Source organism: Ipomoea nil, unplaced genomic scaffold, assembly GCF_001879475.1.
Source record: "Ipomoea nil cultivar Tokyo-kokei standard unplaced genomic scaffold, Asagao_1.1 scaffold2144, whole genome shotgun sequence".
Classification (NCBI taxonomy): domain Eukaryota; kingdom Viridiplantae; phylum Streptophyta; class Magnoliopsida; order Solanales; family Convolvulaceae; genus Ipomoea; species Ipomoea nil.
In genome coordinates, this window is record NW_017618572.1 from 5378748 (window position 1) to 5399309 (window position 20562).

The 20562-nt window shown below is 37.3% G+C and overlaps 2 long non-coding RNA genes and 1 pseudogene across 2 annotated transcripts; 1 reads left to right on the top strand and 2 right to left on the bottom strand.

The window, feature by feature from the left end:
* Window positions 1-1658: 1658 nt before the first annotated feature.
* Window positions 1659-20287, bottom strand: LOC109148533. Its single transcript, XR_002048821.1, has 3 exons — window positions 20271-20287; window positions 16413-16418; window positions 1659-1793 (listed from the first exon to the last, which is right to left on the bottom strand). It is a non-coding gene; the product is annotated as an uncharacterized LOC109148533 (long non-coding RNA).
* Window positions 2718-4059, bottom strand: LOC109148532. The gene is made up of 3 exons (XR_002048820.1): window positions 3468-4059; window positions 3190-3264; window positions 2718-3007 (listed from the first exon to the last, which is right to left on the bottom strand). It is a non-coding gene; the product is annotated as an uncharacterized LOC109148532 (long non-coding RNA).
* Window positions 6595-8373, top strand: LOC109148529 (annotated as a pseudogene).
* Window positions 20288-20562: the final 275 nt, after the last annotated feature.

Genomic DNA, 20562 nt, shown 5'->3' on the forward strand with positions numbered 1-20562 from the left:
AGAAAGAAGTTTCTCATCATCACTCTCTTCTGGATTAGAAAACACAGGTTTTTGTACTATGACTTTATAGGGTACAGGAACAGACTCGGTGGGTAAATTTGTAAAGTAGCGAGCATGTTCTAGAGCCAAACTAGAAGAAGCATACACATGAATAACAACATTTGTATCAGATGGATGGATAGAATCAGACTGTTCAGAATGTGGGACAACAGACTCATTTAGAGTGGATTTAGTAGGGTTGACTTCATTTGAAACAGAGGCTTTTACAGGAAAGTTATACTTGGGTTTTTTAGAGACACTAGTACAAAATCGAACATCACTAGTACAAAATTGCACATTCGCTACTGTTGTAAAAGGCATTTCGCCACTGTTGTACAACAGTAGCGAATACTATAGTCACTAAAAGTCTTGGACTTTTCGCCACTGTTGTGGAACAGTGGCGAAAAGTTGAGTAATCCGCCACTGTTCTTCACTTGAATGGTGGCGGATTAGTATTATTATTATTTTAATATTCGCTTTCTGCTACTGTTCTTGTTGAAGAACAGTAGCGGATTCATTTTATTTTTTAAAAAAAATTACTTTCCGCCACTGTTCTTCTTTGAAGAACAGTGGCGGATTCAATTTATTTTTTTTTTAAAAAAAAATAATTAAAAAAAAAAAACAAAACAATATTCGTTTTTCACACTTCGATTCTTATACAAACATTATAAAATTACAATACTTCAAGCTAAAAAACAATCAATGAATTATAGATTTGCAGTTCCAAACTGAAAGCTAAGACCTGGCTAAAAAAAATCGATGAACTAAGATGAGTGGCTAAAAAAAAATCAATGAACTAAGATGAATGGCTAAACAACAATCAATGAACTAGTGTGCCAAAACTAAGACCTGGCTATAGTTGCATCGTATAGGCTCCAATTCAGCATGGCTTCAATTTCTGCCAAGGTTGAGTAACCAAGATGAATGGCTGCCCATTTCAAAAATGTTCGAAGATCCATCATACTGATACTTCCAATTGGATTTATATAAGCTGAACTGCAATCATAGTGCAACATGCAAACAGTTAAAATTACATTGCTACATTTTGGTGGTGGTTTAATATAATACAGAACTGCTTGACCAAAACAAGGATGTATAAAACTATAAATTAATTCCAAGTCCAGTATTATAAACCTGTATTTATACTCTTACATATACCAAAAGAAAAGAAATCTCAGCAAGTTTATTTTAGCCTATGCTATGATCCCTTTACAACAATGTTAGCTTCTTTCCAACTTCTCCACAACAACACAAGATTGAACCATTTCTCCAATGATGATGCCACTACAGCATTTGTAAGGGCACTAAGGCTCATACTCAGTAAATAAACATCATGGACAGAATAACATCCCACTGGGATAAAATTTGAATAAATCAAGTGCGTGCAGGTATCCAAAGAGCTGAAAGTGAGAACTAGACTAGGCATTATGAGAGCCATGGCATCACATAATTGTCATTCACAAGCAATTTCAAATGCAATAACCTACCTAATAATGCTAAATAATCTTATTTACTTTCCTTGGTCATTTGGGTAAATAGGTCTGATAGCCCTTAGGTTATCTACACATCACAATTATCAGGTAGATTTGGAAATGCATTTTTGAACAAGAGAGACGAGGCAAATGGACTTCCAATTGCTTCTATGATACCAGTTAGGGTTAAAAGGACACAATTGAAGCTCAACCACAGCCTTCTCAGTTCTTACCAAGTTGATGTATGACCCATATTCCAACAATGTCATTGAACTACCATCCCTTCAGAGACCCAAATTAGCCCTGAATTCCACTTTAGGTTTCCCTTCCTTTCAATGCCTCAATGATCAAACCACTTAAGAAATTTTTTACCTACAATTGGTCCCTCAAGTGGAATCACATGAGGATTTCTCCGGTTAAATGTGTATAACATTCTCTCTCATTGGCTAGAGAAACCACAACATATTGGAGAGGTTATTATGCCCAGGTGCATTATTACCTTAAAGCTAGAGGTGTTCATTTGTTTAGCTTTAGCTCGGTTAGCCAATCAAATCGGAAATTAATTAGGTTAATTGATCAATTAACCAAATTAATTCTGATTCAGTGATAGATTTTAAAATTTTAAAAATCTCTTTTATGAGTTAATTCTATTTGAAATTTCAATTTTCTCAATCAATTGAAAATTCACCAAAATATATAATCTATCGACTAATATTATATGCATAGACCATTTCATTTTGCTCAAGCCCATTACACCCAACATATTTGGCTTAGTAAGAAATTAGAGTTCTAAGTTGTAATAAACTTCCATCTATTTTACTTTACTTTTTAAAGCATGAACATAATAAGTCTTTTTAAGCATTAGAAAATCAGTTAAGTCCACATATTTGAGTAAGAGTCTCATTTATTCAGATAATCTAAATCTCTGCAGTTCCTTCTTTGACTTCTTAGCTGATAAATACTTAACAAAACCCACGTTCATTTTCCTAAAGTTCATCCTACCGTCTATTTGAGCCATCTAAGATTGATGCAGCAGTTCAATTTTGAGGAAGCATAATATGAAGATATAACAGAGTAACAGATAAAACACTTCGAATTCTGAACAAATATCAGAAAAGATATCCCAAATTTTACAAGAATTTGTTACTTCCATGCAATGTTAAGGGCAGTTTCTAGAAAATGCATAAGATAGTTTTGTCTAAAAGATCAAGATAAGGTGAAAGCTAAATGAAGCAAAAGCAAGAGACAAGAAGCATACCAGTTCTTTGTTTCACATAAATGCAGGCAGCTTTTGGGAAAAGAACTTTCTGGACTAAGCATCAAAGATCTAACAAATCTGGAGAATCAACTTGAAGTGAGCCTGAAAGGTATTCGAACGAGAAAGGTAAAGTACTTTCTACTTGGCACAAGTTACTGTTTGCAGATATCTAATTTCACCCATTTATGAACAATCCTAAACGAATCCTTGTTTCTTGTAGGAGCAACCTAGAGTCAACCTATAAAATAAAAAAAAAAAAGTTACCGGAGTAAAAGACTAATATGCCTTGTAAAGTGTCAGCAATTACATTCCACGATATGGCACTATTGCAGCATGATATAGAACACTTAAAGTGAAGTATTAAACAATAGATTGGGGCCTCAATCTTATTGTGAGAGGTATATAGTAATATTCTACAACCTTCTTAGTTATCTTATCAACTTCATCAATATACACAATTCCATGCTCAGCTGCTTCTACATCAAAGTCTGCAGCCTGGGAGAAAACAATAACAACAAGAACATTATCTAGGAACACACAAACAAAAATAGCAAAATGTTGCAAGCATTACAAATGAAAAGCCATATATCCACATCCCAAAAGCTTTTGGAAAAAATTAAAGTAGAAGGAGGGAAATTTATGCAGAAAAAGTCAGGAACTAATATTATTAGGAAAAAATCATCCAAAATATAGTTTACCTAGCGGAGGCAGTCCTCTGGTTGGAGCAACAGCCCTAGCGAGGGAAGTGGTGAGGGACGCGCTACCCGTTCCCGATTTGCGAGAGAACCAAACATCCCGGAACTATCTCTATGGATGAGGATGCGGTATCTTCTATCTGATGCGATTCCAGATCTGTATCGTCGGGGCCGTCGGACGATAGATTGGAAGAGGGAGGTGGGCGACGTCGTCAATAAGCACCGCTGTGCCGTCTTTCCGATTCAAGAACCAAACAACCCGGAACTATCTCTAAGGACGAGGATCTGGACAAGGATGCGGTCTCTTCAATCTGATGCGGATCCAGATCTATATCGTCGTCCATAAGCACCGTCGTGCTGTCGTCGTCATCGTCCTTCAGGCAGGCGGGCGACGTTGTCCATCTCCATCACCACAGGCGGTGTCGCCCATCTGAGATATTGAGAGGCGGAGGTGAAGATTGAGGAGACAGACCAAGATGGATGTGAGATGTTGAGAGGCGTGAAGGAGTGAGAGAGGAACGGCGGTGTGAGTGAGGCAGATTCATCGGATCTGATAAAAATAATTATTTTTTATTTTTTATATGAATTATTGAAACTTTTCGCCACTGTTTCGTGAAGAAATAGTGGCGGAAATATTTATTTTTCGCCACTGTTTCGTGAAAAAACGGTGGCAGAATATAAAAGCTTTTTTATTTTTTCTAAACCACAACAGTTGCAGCTATTAACGGTAGTGGATTATTTATCAATTATTTACAAAATTGCCACCGCATAAGAATACACTACTGTTATTTTAAGAACAGTAACTAAATGCCAGTCTTCTATGTTCTTTTTTGTACTAGTGATAGAAGATTGACCATAGACTACCATTTTTTAAAGAATGGCTGCCCAATCTTAACTCAAAATTCGTGGTGGCAATTTTGTAAATAAGTGATCAATAATTCGCCACCATTGTTAGCTGTAATGATTGCCCATTGTATTTTGTATTTATTTAAAAAAAATTAATTTATAATAGACAACCATTTCTAATAAAAATGGTTACCTTAAAATAGAACTTGTTTTATAATAGGCAACATTTCTATTAGAAATGGTTGCATAATATTAACCCTAAAAAAAATAAAAAAAATAAAAAAAATATATTAACCCTAGATCTGCATCAGATCAAAATCCTCTAACACTACTCTCAACACCCTTCAACACCCTCCAACACCCTCAGCTCTGCTCCAATCGAAATCATCCTCAGCTCTGCTCCGATCGACCGTCTCTGCCTCGATCGTCTGACGCCGCCGGCCACCCACCGCCACCACGTCGTTGGCCTGCGGCGACGACACTCACCGCGACGGACCGCCACACGAACAGCACCATCCACCGTCGCACGCCCCCACCGCGACGCACCGCCACAGCCTCCATCCCCGCCGACGCCACTGCCGTCTCCCCCGCCGATGCCACTGCCGCCTCCCCCGCCGACGATACAGCCGCCGATCTTCAGGTTCTTTAGGTTAGTTTTAAGCTCTTGCAAAGCATTGGGTCTGAAATTGTCTGTATTTCTATCTATTTTCTGAAATATTATGATATTATAGCAACATTTTTATTTATGCTCCTTTGATTCATACCTCATTGCTATGTTGCACTTTGTGTGAAGTTTGGGGCAGAAGTCAAAGGAGTATTCAAGTATGCCTGCACAAACAGATATTGAGATATTAGTGTAATGTGTTGAGGTATAGAGTTCACTAATTAATAAAATTATAAGAATCATATAGAATATTTATTTAACATCTCAAGAGGGTTGGTTACTTGCTACTTCCACAAGTACTCCTCTCTTGAGGAACTCAACCACACGGCCCGAGCTGATAATGGCTGTTGATTCTGAAGATCCAGTAATAAAAGCTGGTTGGAATCCAGACTATATTGACTCTTTTTTCCTATGTACTATAGTAATGAAGTACATATAGAGAATGCCAAGCTTGGAGATCAGATGTACTATATTGACTCTTTTTTCCTGAACTTAAAGAGACTTCCTTTGGTAAATCCAGACTCCAAAGCATTTATAATTTTCAGTTTAGACATCTAAAGAAATTTTAATAAGCAATTCTTTGCAGGTGGGAGTTATAATTATTACAAGAAAGTATATAATGGGAAAGGTTGATGAGAGAGCTTTCAAAACATTTGTGATATTGATATTGATATCACTGGAATCATATAGAATAAAAGCTTAGATTCCTTTTTATTTCGTAAGTATACACATTGGTAATTGCAAGTGATTTATATAATCATATACTATCTGTTGTATTCATAGTTGTATGAATTTGGAATGAACAGACCCTGACTGGAAGGAGCTGCTAAGATGGGGGAACCGATTGAACAATGTAGAAGGAATTGCTCAGGGGTTACTCTATCTCCACAAATATTCGAGGTTGACGGTTATCCATAGAGATTTAAAAAGCAGCAACATCTTATTGGGTGAGTAAGAAACTGTCATACCCAGTTCTTTCATTATTTTAATGCTATGTGCTTGTAGATTATGGTTTTGACTTTGTTAATGTTGGCTGTAGGTAAGTAGGAAGATAGACTTGGTCTATGGTGGTGGAAGTATAAGTTTGATGGGTTTGATTTCCAAAAGAGTCTATGATAGAGGATGCCATGTTCTTGGGTAACTATCTATCTAACACCTTTTTGGAATTTTTACTCTTTGATTGTGCAGTGTTGGTAGCTATCTATCTCTGATTTATTCTAGAATTGTCATCATTGCAGCTTTTGTGGTTTATTGGCATTCGATTTTTTTTGAAGAGTGAATGAAGATCATTTTGAAGCTGCAGGTAAGTTGAACTAATCCTTTTGAAATCTATATTCTCAACATACTTTATTTGAAAACTTGTAGCTGCAAACTACAAGAGTGAGATAGGGAGTTTGGGCATGGTGATCCTTGAGTGTGCAATAATTACTTGGAGGTAGCTGCATTGTTTCTTGGTTTTTCAGCTTGATGTTGATGTTGGATCATCCACAGTTGCAAGGGGTGTTATCAACCTTGTTCTGCGTTAGAATCTGTAATCTCAAGAGGTGGGAAAGTTGAGGAAAAGACACTAATAAATTTGATTGAGCTCTTGATGAATCAACTCCTTAAACTGGATGGTATTGCTGCTGAAGGTGATGTCAAATTGCAGAGGAAAATGCAGCAGGTACGTAGGCATCTGATGAAACAATGCATCTGGTGCTTGAGACACTACAGGCTACTGTCAAGGCAGGTTAGTTCTCATGCCCAAAATTGTAGTCTATGCTGACTTGGTGCTTAGCTTTACTATTTATGATATTTTCTCAAATGTCAACTTCTGTAAGAGATTTTTTAAATGTTTTTATGCTCTATTGTAGGTCCTGAACTATTGCCATTAGTGGAACCCATTCTCTCTCCTATCATCCTTAATGTGTGGGCTTCACATGTTTCAGACCCTTTTGCCAGCATTGATGCTCTTGAGGTTTTGGAGGTAGGTTTTTATAATCTTATTGATTACAAATGTGATTCACTCTGCAGTCTGCATAGTGCTTTTTTGATAAATTCTTTTAGTAATTGTGATTTTGGAACACATACCTTTTAATTTTTTTTTTTATGTATTCTTAGTTTTAGTTATGTGAATCCAACTGATTCAGGTTGGGTTGCGGTTACTTCTTTGCCCACTTGGTTCTAACATTGTTGTCCGAACAACAAGGTGAGCTTTTACATTTCTTATTTATTTATTATCTCGACTTTATATTTATTTTACAATTTCTTATCAGTACAAGGGATGATTTTCTTTATGGTGATCCATTTCTATATGCTTAACCATATATATTAGTCAAGTGATCAATAAAACTCCTGATAGAAAATAGTAGAGCAATGAAATTATTTACTCCTATATAATACTATAATTGCTAGAATTAGAATATTCCTGTTATGCAATTGAAGATTAGACAACACTTATTAATGAGGCTTCACTATGGTATGGCTTGTGCAGCTGTTCTATTGGTGTTGTTTTACCTGTTTATTCTACATTTAAGGCAATTGAACGAAGGGATCACGAGGAGCAAAAAAAAATGGCTTATGTACTGGGCAGGTTGGTGGTGTTGTTGAATATTCTTGATGAATGTTGTAATGGGTCTCTTAGAACTAATGAAGACTTCCTATTGCTTGCAGCTTATGGATCTTTTAGCATGGTAGAATTGTTCACAGATAATCTTCTTAACTGGTACATATTATTCCTGCTTTCCTGTCTCTGATCTTAAGCCATTGTATTTACTTTTTCAGTTCTGACCTTAATCTGTTGCCATCTCTTTTCAATATAATCAGGTTTCCACTATACTATCATACGAAGTTTGCATTTCTTGTTTGGCTTCAACTTCCATCTATCGATGTAAGTCCAACCAGGTCAATTCTCTCTTGTTTTTTGTGTTACTATATGAAACCACTTGAGATTTGTAGAAGTTGGTCAGGAAATTTATGCATGGCAGGGTGCAAAGCAAGTGTATATGAATCATCTTCGGCCTTTCCTCTTGGACCATCAGGCTAAGCTTGACCGAATTGTTGGATTTGTATATGGTGAAATGGTAAATAGTTTAAACATGCATTTGTGAGGACCAAATGTGGAGGATGATTCAGATTCTGAGGATGATGATTGAGTAAAGAGTTCTCAATCAAACTAGTTCCTGTTTTTGTTTTGAAAAAATTGTATAGCAAACTGAATGGATAGGTGAGGTGAATATTGATTCACTTCAAAGTGCAGGGATCCTTTGAATGTGATGATCTGTTCTTCTATGTTGTACACTTGTATATGTGTTTATTTTGCCATGCAAAATTAGGTATAGTTTCCTTTCATGTAAATTTCCCCTTGCTTTACTACCATAAAGCAATCAATATAAATATTTAATTTTGGATTTTGTATTATTAGGAGTGCCAATGCTTTTGCAAACTCGATATGTAATTTCATTTATTGTATTTTTTACAATTACTGTAGTAATTTTATAATAGTTGTAAATAAATATAGTTTTAATTTTTTTTAATTTTTTAAAACAGTAATAATACGCGACCGTATGTGCAGTTTTGTACTAGTGAGACTACATCATTAGGCATATCAACATCACTACAGACAACAACTTGTTTTGGACCACTAGAATCAACAGACATGGGAACAGACTTATCAGAGACAGACATAGGAACAGATTTATCAGACTCATCAGTCTTAGACACTTCAGGCATAACTTTCTCAGTTTCAGGAAAAACAGTTTTAGGCAAACAAGATGGATCAACAAACTCAACATTTTTAGCAAACTCAACATTCGTAGATATAGGCAACATAGATTCATGTGAGGCCGGAACAGAACATGATGGATTCTCAACAGGCAAAATAAGGGTAACAGAGTGTAGAGGAGATACATGAACATCAGGTAGAGACTCAGTAGGCTTATCTGGTGATATTTCAATAGTGGAATCAGATGAGTTTAACCTGGTTTGGAGAACTTCTTTTCTTCTTTGAACTTCTTCTTGGGCGGCCTTCTAATAAGGGTCCGGATCATGTGAGGACCTAATCTTAGGTGAGGATGTGAAGACTAATCTAGACCACTAAATCAGAATGATGTATGGCTGAGATTAAAAGGAACAAATCATATGGATTAAGAAAACAAATCCCTTTAAAATATTAAAATATATAAATTTAGGGTAAATCAGTCTTATTAAAAGATGTGCATTCCTATACAAAATGTTGTGCATTCCTATACAAAATGTTGTGCATTCCTATACTGAGTGTTGTGCATCGATAACTTTATTGTTGTGCATTCAAACCCCGCCAAAAAATCATACAGTGGACATCCCAATGTCCTACGATGCACTGAACTATGTGCTATAATGCACAACTCTCTAGCCTATAGTGCACAACTTACAACACTAGGTTGCACAATCAGCACACACGAATGCACAATCGTACTACCCAGGCATTTATACATATACACAACAATCCAAATATAGACAATATTATACTCACAAGAACAAGCGAAAAAAAATAAAAAATACTGATTAGTTTGCATGGGCGAACACTCAATCAATGATGAAGAAATCGCGGCTCCAAATTGCAACGGTGATGATCCAAGAAAATATGAAACCAATTTGGCCAAGGATTACACATGCGTTCACACTTTAAAAAAATAGAAAAAGACACTACTACCCCACTTTAACAAAAAAGATCAATCCATGTCATCTCAAGAACTCAAATCTGGGTCATCCAAATAAAAAAAAAACGCACAAGATTAGTCCTCACGTCCTCACCTAAGATTAGGTTCTCACTTGATCCGGATCCTATATATATATATATATATATATATATATATATATATATATATATATATATATATATATATATATATATATATATATATATATATATATATATATATAATTTTAAACAAAAATTTAATTAAAAATATTAAAAAAAAGAATGACCGGAGATCCTCTCCAGCTTTTCTGTTTTTTCTTTTAATTAATTTTTTGTTTAAAATTATTTTATAAATTATTTTTAAAATCCGCAACCTACATGGCAGATAAATATGTCATTTTAGACCTAATTGCATGAATTTGTGTAATTCAGGGACCTAATTGCATCTTTTTTGAGTACGTTGGCCTAATTGTAATTTGGTGTATAGTTCAGTGGCCTATTTGACCCTTATTCATATATATATATATATATATATATATATATATATATATATATATATATATATATATATATATATATATATATATATATATATATATATATATATATATATATAGAAAATCGCTCATATGTGGTCATGTCATTAGGTGTGGTCGTGTGATCGTATCTGTGTCGTTGAATGAGTTAAATCTAACGGCAGTGGTAATTTTGAGGATTTTCGCGCGTTTTGGTAAGTGGGGGTGTTATGGTAATTACATTGGCCATTTATAGTGGGCGGGTTCCAGAATACACCAACAGTGTTGACAACATACACCAATAGTGTAATAAAACACACCACAGTGAAACACACCAATGGTGTATTCCCGTGTTATGGTAATTACAGTGGCCATTTATAGCGGTCGGGTTCTAGAATACACCAACAGTGTTGACAACATGCACCAATAGTGTAATAAAACACACAACATTGTGATTTTCCCTATTTCGGTGTTTTATGACGAGTTTACCCTTACAGTTCGCTGGGTAGGAGGATGTGCGCGAAAATACTAGAAAAATCTTGATTAATATGATTGACCATATGACCACACCTAACAACATGGCCACATGTGATCACCCCTATATATATATATATATATATATATATATATATATATATATATATATATATATATATATATATATATATATATATATATATATATATATATTGATTATGTACACAAATAAAAAATTATTACACATAACTCTAAAATTGCAAAAAAAAAAAAATAAACAATAAATAAAATTAAAAAATAATAATAACCCGGTTGTGTCGGCCAACTCGACGCCAATTCGGGGCTGAGTCGGCCAGCTAGACAGTCGGCCTCAACTAAGTGGCGCCTAAAGGCGAAAACCCCTCAGCCTTGGCCGCATTTTACAACCATGGTTACCATCCAGTCACCAGAAATAATCATTTGCATGAAATGTGACTCAATTTTTAGAGTCAATTTTGTCATTCCAAGCTATAAAAAGTGAACCAAAATGATTAGATTAAATCCTTAATTTAAAATCATAGTGTGATAAATACTAACATGATGTTTTCAAAAAAAAAAAATACTGACATGATAATTACAAGATTTATGTATGCTAGAATTGACCCGACCTGAACTACAACCACACAAAAAGAGTACACAACTAGGAAGCATGACCAATTTTCCTAATTCTCGTGAAGAAATCAAGTCGGTCCTACTGAATCTGAGCGATTTCAAGTAAAATTTTATGCAACGATTGTGGCTTTGAGAAGAACGCGCAATGATCGCTGCCTTTGTTCTTGAAGACTCCTTTTGGAGGGTTTTCCCTGACCAGCTTTTCTTGGACATCGGGAGAAAGAACGTGATCATTGTAATGGCTATAAGTGTAAGGGCAAATGGAAGAAGTTAGGCAGATGATGGCTAGTCTGAGCAGCCGTTATTTCATTGGTGAGAATAAGCTGAAACGACGACGTTGGATCGGGCAGTTGCAAGGCAGCAGTCACTACAAGAAAAATGCACATAGACAACACTAGAAAGACAACAGTTTTTAAGAAAAGTGTTGTCTTTTGTATAAAAGACAACAGTTTGGTTCAAAACCGTTGTCTTTGATGCAACATTTTTGTCAAAGATAACAGTTTTTACTTAACCGTTGTTATAAGTGTGTTGTCTTTGTGCATTTTGTGAAAAGACAACACCACAAAGACAACGGTTTTTTAAAACCGTTGTCTATGTGAGTTTTTTTTTTTTTTTTTTAAAGAAGACAACGGTTTTTTTAACTGTTGTCGTTGGTGTGTTGTCTTTAAGCGCACTGGAATACACAACACTAGAAAGACAACGGTTGTTTAAAACCGTTGTCTTTGTGCGCTCTTTTTTTAAAAAAAGACAACAGTTTTATTTAACCGTTGTCGTTGGTGTGTTGTCTTTAAGCGCACTCGAATACACAACACTACAACGACAACAGTTTTATATAACTGTTGTCGTTGCGCGTTCTTTATTTGTTTAAGACAACGGTTTTATTTAACCGTTGTCTTTGGTATGTTGTCTTTAAGCGTATTTGAATACACAACACTACAAAGACAACGGTTATAAAAAACCGTTGTCTTTGCGCATCACTATTTAACAGTTGTATAAAATAAAAACAAGGATGTTAACAACAGGAGTCGAACTTATGACCTCAAACATAACAAATAAGGTTTAACCAACTAAGCAATACAAACTCTTATGTATTAAAGTGCAACATCTGATATATAATTGGGTTGCTTCTGTGTTGTTTGTGAAAACAAAGACAACAATTTTAAAAAATAATTTAAAGATTCCCTTAAGAAGAATAGAATCCAAGACTTCTAACTTAATAAACTAAGCTAAAGCCACCAAACCACAACAACACTTATGTATTTAAGCGCAACATCTAGGATATAACCAGTTTTCTTCTGTGTTTTCTCTGAGAACCAAGACAATGATTGTATAAAATAGGTTAAAAATGCCATAAAAAAGGATAGAACCCAAAACCTTTAACATAACAAACAAAGCTAAACCCACCAAACCACACCAATTCTTATATACTAAAGTGTTACACCTTATCTTTTACCTATAATTTTGGGCTGATAGCTTTGACCACCGTCATGAGCGGCCAGTGACGTGTCCATTCATTAATAGTTCTATTTTCGTTCATATTTAAATATAAAATTATTCACCAAAATTTCAATATCAATTCATTAAAGTTTTATTTTCAATTATATTACAATTAAGACCAATCTATGAATTCAAAAATAATAATAATAATTATCAAGTTTAAAAAATAATAGATTATATCGATAATATTTTTTAAAAAAAATTGGGGTCTGTGCGGTCGCGCCGGTCCGACATGGCCTAGAACGGCCCTGCGTGGTGCGGTGTGGTGTTCAGAATGGTGCGGTATGGTGTGTAGGGGTTAAAGACGGTATGATAGGGGCCGGGGTTGGTAATCGACCCTTCCGGCTAACGCATGACTAACAATGTATCAATTCTATAGCATCAATGGTTCACTTTTATTCTTGTGTAGTGTATAAATACCTCCTCTGTTTGCAAAATATGCTTTTTGGGCTTTGATATGTTAAGTGAAATTGAGCAACATTTAGTCTACGCACCATTTGGGATTTTTTGAATGGAGTGTAATAAAGATGAAGCCATTATGGCAAAAGATCTTGCAAATCTAAGTTCAAGCATCCTTTCTTGTCTTTAGAACTGCTATATGTTTCTTAGCTGTGATGTTTATAATAATGTGTTTTAAAAAGCAGTTAATTTGCTGTTGTTTAGGGAAGTTCAACTTCAATTCTTTAATATGGAAATCTCTTTTTAGCAAATTAGCAAATATTTGACTTTCTTCTGCGTTATAACCCTACTTTTTTTGCTTTTCGAATTACTCTTAACTTATTTCGCATTTCATTGCAAATTTATTATCTATACTAATTTATTTACTCACTTTTTTACATGTAGTTCCAACAAGTTGATTATGACAAAGCGGTTATTGATCTGGTGCGTTCAGAATGGGCCAATATTCTATCAAGTTATATAGAGTAGGTATGATTTGACGTTGTAATCATTTAGACTTGGTTCGTAGAATTGTTTTTTGTAGTATTATGACTTGGATGATGATTCGATTAGAATTGGTAATGAAAGTATTTTGACTTGTTATTTTGAACCTTGCTTAGCTTCTGCAAAATTATGTAACTACACTTGGCAATGGTGAATGGATAAATTGATTTTTTTTATATGATTAAAATTTAAGCAGGTTAAAAATGGATTGAGACTATTTTACAATAGACAACAATTTGAAACTATTGTATTTTCTACAAAAGACAACAGTTTATGGGCATGACTTTTAACAACAGTGATTTTAACAACACACAATAGACAACAGTTTATAACTATTGTCTTTTAAAAAAAAAGACAACAGTTAAAAACCGTTGTCTATGTGCATCACTTTTAACAACACCGGTTTCAACAACATTGAATAGACAATGGGTCAAAAACTGTTGTCTTTGAAAGAAACGACAACGGTTTAAAACCGTTGTCTATGTACGTGACTTTTAACAACACCGGTTTCAACAACACTCAATAGACAACAGTTCTTAAACCGTTGTCTATGTTCGTGATTTTAACAACACCGGTTTCAACAACACTTAATAGACAACGGTTAAAAAACCGTTGTCGTTTATAGAAAAGACAACGGTTAAAAACTGTTCTCTATGTGCGTGACTTTTAACAACACCGGTTTCAACAACACTTAATAGACAACAGTTAAAAAATCGTTGTCGTTTCTAGAAAAGACAACGGTTATTAACCGTTGTCTATGTGCGTAACTTACAAAAACACCAGCTTCAACAACACTTAATAGACAACAGTTAAAAAACCGTTGTTGTTTCTAGAAAAGACAACGGTTAAAAAACCGTTGTCTATGCGCGGGACTTACAACAACACCGGCTTCAACAACAGAAATTATACCCCTACGACAACGGTTATTAACCGTTGTCTATGTGCATTTTACTTGTAGTGAGTTGATCACTTCCAACGACGTCGTTTTGCATCCCTAATTCCAGCTGTGCGTCCGTTCGTTGTAGAGAGCTGAATTGTGGGATTTTGTTAGCCTTAGCTTGTATTTAGCTACTGTAGGAAGGATGGGAGTTTTTTATGCTGAGATTTAATACAAACATCATCTATTTTCTTCTTCTTCTTTCTCTCCTAAGCCCTAATTTCCCTCCTTCTACCTTCAATTTCTATCATTCTACCCCTAAGTCCATTACAAGTGGTATCAGAGCCCTCATAGAGGAACGCATGAAAAAGCTGGAAGCGTCCATGATTTAGCTTAATCAATCCACTTAGGAATCAATCAATGGGCTGACTTGTAACACCCCGAAATTTTAAAACTTTTGAGACTAATATAATAAAGGTAAATTCTCATTAAATCCCAAAACATAACATAAGAGTACGGGGTGCTATGCCACACCTGAGCTAGAGAACTCAGGCGCACAGGCTAATAACTAATATCCTCAATAATGTCAATACATAAGCATGGCACGCAGGCCGAAAGGGAAACTATCTACTCTACGCTCCGAATCTCTAGCGCGCTCCAGTGTCTACTCATCTGTGCCTGAAAGCCAAATATATTTGTTCAGCGAGAGATACTGGTAACCCACTCCAACGCGTTGAAATACATTATAGATAGATATACGAAAAGTCATTTTGAAGCAGGAAGATATATACTTAGGAGACACTAGTTTTAAAAACCAGGAATAGACTCGACAGATAGGGATAAGCACATTCAACAGTTATAACCAAGCATATAAAGATACTAGCATATATCCTATAGTCACAGATTCACTTCATCTCATTCATATCATCATTCCAATTCGTATCTCATCACACACAAGCACACTTTGGTGGCGCCACAGGACCAATCGCATGCCCATACATGAGGGTCAATGCACATAGCTCTGACACGGCCCCGCAGCACCCTGCCTCGTATCGCAATATGAAGGGGTCGATCGCAACCGACCGATGAACCGCAACTCATCATAATGTTTGATCGCAACCAAACAGTGGACCGCAGCCCAAGAGTAGTCATCTGACCGCAGCCAGGAATATGAACCGCAGCTCATGTAAAACGTTTGATTGCAACCAATCGGTGGACTGCAGCCCAAAAGTGATCATCTGATCGCAGCCAGGAATATGAACCGCAGCTCATGTAAAACGTTTGATCGCAACCAAACGGTGGACCGCAGCCCAAGAGTGTAATTCTGACAACAGCCAGCTTCTGAACCGCAGCTCAGGAATAACCAATTTGATCGCAACCAAATTGGGGTATCATGCACACATAACACATAGCAAGCACATTCAACTCATATTAGCACGTTGGGAAAGGGGAGAAAACGTATAAAGAAACCTATGCGTGGTCATCCACAAACTAGGAATAGTCCTAAGGGGTTCATACTTCTTTCACCTAGGCCAACGAGGTACCAATTCAACTAGCATGCGATATATAAGACTCATTTATCCTACGAACGGTACCCGAAACATCAAACTAGACTTAGGCACGATAAACGGAGTCCGTTGGGATACCACGAGGGTCGGGGAAACATCAAACGGGGAAGCCGGAGTCCCGAGTTGGACAATTTCCAGCGGGTAGCCGGTGGGTGGAGGACCACCCGCCGGCTGCCCGCCGGTGATAAGTCTCTGGGCAGCGGGTGCCCGGCGGGCAGTCGCTTGCCCGCCGGCTGCCCGCTGCCGGCGACGCCCTTCTCGGGCAGTGGGTAGGTGGCGGGTCCCCCTACCCCCACCTACCCCACACTGACTCTTTATCAAAATAAACGCCCCGGGATCCGTTGTGGAACCTGAACCATGCTTAGACACTTTTAAACGCAATTGATGACACCACGTAGACAATTAACAGATTAAAAGCAAGAATCATATAGCACATATCCTATCATGACTTCTAAACATAATCAACACCCGAACATGTGAAATCCCACCCAATTATATCAAGAATAACACAATACGAAATTCCCACTTTTAACCTAGGGCTCTAATCATATTCAAATTAATAAAATCATAGTTCATCTTTTAATCATCAAAACATCAAGATTCATCAAGAACATCACATGATCATCAAGAACATCTTATCATCATCAAGATCATCAAGATCACACATAAAATCATCTCATAATCATCAAGAACATATCATCAACATCATAAACGATTTATCAAGACACAAGTATAGAGAGGAGGCCAAAGAAGATAATTATAGCAAGGAAAATAGGTTTTGTTGAGACATGGGTTACCTCTTAGCCTTAATTAATTTCCTTGGCTATGAAGGGTCTTTCTTTAAGATTCCTTCTTTCTTGATTTCTCCTAGGGGGGATTCTTGGAACTTCTTGTGTGGTGAGAGATTATTGTGGTGTGGGTTCTAGGTGCCTCATATGCCCCCTATTTATATACCTAAGAGTCCCTAATTAGGGCTAGTTCTATTCCTTCTAGGACTAGGGGATTGGGTTTAGGGATAAGGGCCCATGGACTATGGTGGACCTTTTCATAATTAATTATTGGAATTTAGTCCTTTCTTTTGTGTAAATGATTAAATGATTAATTGGTTTTAGGGGCCGTAACACGGGGTGTTACATGACTGCTCAGTTTAGCAGTTTCAAGGAGGAGTTGTTGCAGCTCTTTAGGCTTAACCGACCAGTGGTGCTGATCATGGAGAACTCCCTAGGCTAATCAACAGTGCAAGGGCAAGTTCCAGAAGGTCCTTGTGTGGATCCGGGAAGAAGAGCAGACAAAGCTCCTATGCAGGATGATCGAGAAACACCTGTGGGGCTAGGGCTGAGAACTCCAGTAGAGATTGATGCCTTGGAAATACCTATCAGGGACTGGATGCAAAGAAGAGGAGGCGTGGGTGCTACCTAGGGGGGGGGGGGGGGGGTTGGCCAGAGCTTGGAACTCCTCAAGTATAAGAATGAGTTCCATGTATTTGATTATGATAATCCTAGGCACTGGCTTCTCAGATGTGAGAAATTTTTTGTACTGGCTCACATACCTAGGCATGATATTATGAACAAACTGTTTGTACACCTCACTGGAAGGGTTAGGCTATGGTATGAAGGGTATATGCATAATCTAAGGGGGGAATTTCTGTGGCCAGATTTTGCTGAACCTGTGAGTAAGAGATTTGGGGATAGTGGAGTTTCTCTAATGGAGGACTTTGCCTCCTACAAATGGGGGGGGGGGGGGCGGGGGGGGGAATTGATGAATCTACTGATGAGTATGAGGGTTACAAGAGCTTGTTGTTGAGAGATTTTCCTTACCTAACTGATCACTACTTCCTTGAGAATTATGTTGCCAGGCTTAGACCAAACCTAAGGTGTTTTGTCAGGACCTCTCAGCCTAGGAACCTGGAAGCAACCATATGGTTTGCTAGGCAGTTTGAGAGACCTTTACTATTCAGATTCTAGTTAGGACTCCTGAATCTATATATAGGGAATTAGAAAGCATTTAGAAACCCTACTACGATTAACCCTATCATGCGAGATATTCCCCGAGGAAACCCAGCAAAGAATTCCCCGCTACCAAACTTAGAGGAATCCATTGGAGGAAGATCTTAGAGAAGAACCTTAGTAGCCAAGGATATTGATTAGGGCTAAGAGGTAACCCATGTCTTACAAAACCTATTTTCCTTGTTATATCTTATTTATTGGCTCCTTTGATAATTGTATGTGTGATTCTGTGATTGAGTCTTGATAGAGCCTTGCCTATGATTTATATTGTGTTTATTTGATAATCTTGGTGATCTTTATAATTGTAATTGATTATATGTGTGATCTTGTATTTAATTATGTCTAGAGCTTGTCCCTAGGGTTTATATCGTGAATTGCGTATTATGATGTTCTTGGTATATTTGGGTGGGTTTGTGCATGATCGGGTGTTGAGTCTAGCCTAGGACTTGTATTTAGGACTTTGCATATAGGTTTCTTGATATTCTTGAGGTTCCGGATGCTCCTGAACCATTGTATGATTAATGTGAAGTCTTGGCATGTTTAGGAATCGTGTTAGAACGTATTTTGTATGATTCTTGGTTTGATTCCGTTAATTGAATACGTGGTGTTGTCGTTATGTGTTTGAATGTGTCTGGACATGGTTTTGGGTTCCACGAGAGATCCCGGGACCAAAAAGTTACCTGAGTATCAGTGGGGGATAGGTGGGGGCACGGGTGCCCGCCACCTACCCGCTACCCGGAAGTACTGTTCCAGCGGGCAGCCGGCGGGCAGGCGACTGCCTGCCTGGCACACGCTGGAATGGAGGGTCGCCGCCGGCGAGTGGTCCTCCACCCGTCACCCACCCGCTGGAAATTGGTGGTGTGTCGTGATGTTTTTCCCCGTTTGATGTTTCCTCGTGTCCCGTTGTACTCCGTTTGACGTGTATGAGTCTCGTTTGGTGTTTTGAGTACCGTTCTAGGAATTTATGTGTAGTACGTGTCATTGTGGTTATGTCTTGATTGTTATTGATTGATTATGTGTTGATTGATTGAATGATGATGAGTATCGTGGTCATTGCGCAATGGCCGGTGTGACAGATGATAATGATGTTGAGATTGTGATTGGTGGAAATGAATTGTTGGCGGTTGGCACCACTTGTGCCCGGTCATTTTACTAAAGGTACAGGCCTAGCGGTTACTATGCTAAAGGCACAAACCCACCTTCGACTAGCTTGCCGTTGAGCATGGGTCAGGTTATAAGTGTTGCGGTGTCATGTCAGGGCTATATGCGCTGACCCATTGATATTGGCACTAGAGGTGCAGATCATGCGAATGGCACTGCGGCGTTATCTTGATATGTTGGTGGATGATAGGTGGTTTGTCGGTGGGGGTGTGTAGTTGCCCAGAGGAATAAGGGAGGCGATATAAGGGTGGCCTGGAGGTATAGGTTGGAACTGATATAAGGACGGAAGGGAGCTACAAGGTTGGAACTTGGTATAAGGTTGGAAGATGGATTGTGTGCTTTGATAACAACTTGCTAACTGATTATCTTGAATGCTTTGGTTGTCTCTATTTGCTATTTATATGCTTATCAGTCTGTTATGTCTTGTAACGTGTTCTTAGGACGCATGCTAGCCTTTATGATTATTCTATATTGTCGGGTTTATTATCGTGTCCTGAGTCTTGATCTTGGATTTAAATTAGAGTTTTGTAAGTATATATGTATTCCGGTTTCAAAATGATTTCTTATATCTACCTATATTGTACTTAACACGTTGGAGTGGGTTACCAGCATTATTCGCTGACGGTTGTTACACCGTATGTTTTTCAGGTACAGATTAGTAGCTTGGAGTGCGCTAGTTGGATCCCCCGAATCCAGTCTAGATAGTCTTAGATTCTATTAGTAGGCTACCCAATTATGGATTCATGGATTTGTGTTTGGTTTATTAGTGTAGCCTGTGCATCTAAGTTCTCTAGCTTAGATGTGGCATATTACCCTGACTATTATGTTTTGTTTATGCTCAGTTTGGGATTTAATGTTAGATTCACCTTTATTTTATAGGCTTTGAATATCTTAAAATTTAGGGGTGTTGCACCATCCTACCCTTATAAACCAAACACCTACCATACACCAAAAAAAAACCAACAACCTCTATCCAAACTATAGCTTCTAAAGCCACTGATATTGTTCAATTTAGAAATCAACTCAGAGACCAGAGAAGGTGTTTTAAGTGCTTTGAGGCATGGCAACCTGGACACAAATGTAGAGGGCCTACATTTAACATTATCGAGGACCAAGAATGTGATTACCCTGAACCATTAGAACAGGTGGACAACGCTGAGGAGGCTGAGCTGTCTTTGAGTGCTGTTGTAGGGGTGAGGGGCTAAATACCATCAAACTCTTAGGCTCTATCTAG